The sequence below is a fragment of the Alligator sinensis genome, unplaced genomic scaffold, assembly GCF_000455745.1.
Source record: "Alligator sinensis unplaced genomic scaffold, ASM45574v1 scaffold642_1, whole genome shotgun sequence".
In the NCBI taxonomy this organism is placed as follows: domain Eukaryota; kingdom Metazoa; phylum Chordata; order Crocodylia; family Alligatoridae; genus Alligator; species Alligator sinensis.
The window spans coordinates 319,847-322,159 of record NW_005842289.1 but is presented as its reverse complement, the minus strand read 5'-3'; positions in this window follow the sequence as shown (position 1 = coordinate 322,159).

Sequence of the window (2,313 nt, the reverse complement as noted above, 5' to 3'; positions counted from 1 at the left end):
GGCCCCCCCCCCCCCCCCCCCCCCGATCTGTGCATGGGGCAGGGGTGGGACAGGTGTGCACTTCGGGATCATACTCCCTGCCCTACTGCCCTCCCCTGGGGCCTCCACAGCACAGCATGTGCAACCCAGCGCAGCAGAACGCAGCAGGGCCACGCAGGAAAGCTGCTTGTACAAACTCCACACTGCCCTGGCAACACTTCCCCTGCACATGCAGGTGGTGGTGCAGGGTTGTGCTCCTCAGTGCTGGCCCTGCACACAGGGGAAGTGTCATCAGTGGGCAGCAAGGCAGGGAGCACAAGCCTGCGGTACTAGATCTAGGGGATGTGTGCCCCCATCCCCCCAGGAGTGTGCACTGCGACCGGGAACCAGCCCTGCCCGAGCCTGCAGCAGGCAGGCAGCAGGGTGGGAGCCAGCTCCATGCTCCTTCTGCTGCAACAGCTGCTGCCTTCTGTCAGGGGCAGGGGGCTGCGGACCTGGGTCCCTGGCCTCATAGCCCTGCCAGCTGGGGGCCCCCTCTGGCAGGGCTGGGAGGTAGGAGCTGTGGGTGAGGGACAAGGGGCACCAGCAGGGGTGGGGAGTTGTGGGGTGAGTGAGGGGCACTAGTAGGGCTGGGGGGGGCTGTTGTGGGGGGAGTGAGGGGCATAAGCAGGGTTGGGAGGGCTGTGGGCAGCAGTAGAGCTTGGCAGGGGTGGGGGGGGGAGAGAGGGGCATCAGCAGGGATGGGGAGGGGACTGTGGGGTCCTTTAATTTTAATTACAGATTTGAGGGAAGTTATCAGAGAATTTGCAATTCTGTATCAGGGAAAACCAGGATCCTTAGTCATTAGTTAAGAGAGGTATTTAGATGTGATAGTCTGCAGTCAGGCAAAATGTAGGGTAGGTTTGCACCTTATAGACTGATGAAATCAACCTGCTGTTTACAAAAGTGTATGCTATGCACCTCTGATTTAGTCTGCAAGGTGCAAATCTACCCTGTCGTCTTCATTAGTGGGAGTAACTCAAAACCCAAGGGCCTAGATTTTAGTATTAATTCTTCAGTGAAGCATCAAAAACTTTCCCAGGCAGGGCACACACCTGGAAGGAAACATAATGGCCTATCTTGTCCAAAATATATAGCCTTAGTATTACATTTTTGCAACCATACAAAATAGACTTGATCATCTATTACCATTATATCTCTCTTCATGATGCACATGACCTACCGACAACTCAAACTGTCCAGACAGTTCCAATTCCCAACTTTTGTCAGACAGAAAAGATACTGCAGCTTCTCATACCTATGGTCCTAGCCTGTCAATGCAGCTCAGAGACAGTGGGAGCATCTACATGTGCAAAAGATCCTGGAGCAGTTTATTCTCCAGTAAACTACCTGAGAGTAAATGCTCCCAGGCACGTGTCTACACATGCAAGGAAGTGGGAACAGATTTGCTGTTCCTAGCAGCAGACTGCTCCAACTCCCTGTAGCCCTGCGACTGGCCCCTGCAGCAGTCAGGGGAAGCTCTAGGCTCCCCCTTGCTGCTAGGCCTGGCACATTGCTCCCTGCTCCCAGGAGCTGCCTGCTGCAAAGGCATGCTCCACCACTGGAGCCTAGAGGGAACAATGTCCCCCTGCCCCAGCAGCTCCCTGCCCCTGCTCCACAACAGTGGGGACAGGGCTAGGAGATCCTTGTCTCCCAGGCCAAGCCCCACAGTTGTAAGACCAAGGCTGAGAGATCCTTATCTTCCAACACCAGCCCCACAACTGAGAAGCTGGCTCTGGGAAATAAGGATCTCCCAGCCTGGGTCCCTCAACCATGGGGCTCAGGCTGGAAGATGAGAATCTCCTGGTCCTGTGACCACGGGACTCAGGCTGGGAGTTAAGGATCTCCCAGTGCCAGCCCTGCAACTGCTGAGCTGGTGCTGGGAGATAAGGGTCTTCCAGCCCCAGCCTGCAATTGTAGAATGAGGGCTGGGAGCTCCCTGTTGCCAGGGATGGGGGACATTGTCCCCACCCAGGCTCAGGTGGCAAAGTCTGCCCCAGCAGCAGGTTGCTCCCAGGGTCAGGGAGAGATCTTCCACCCCCTGCTGCCTGGCTACCAGGAGCACGTTTTCTCCTGGTCATACATCTACATGTGTGCTTCTGCACAGTTACTAATCATGAGTAAATTTGCTACTTGCATTTGCAGGTAGCAAATTCACTCCGCATTAGAGCCAATTATTGCGCAGTAAGCATATACACGTGTAGATGAGGCTTCTTACTGCACAAATTAGCTCTACTGTGCAGCAAAGCATCTTGTGTAGATGCTCCCAGTCAGCTGGATTCTATTCCAGCTTCA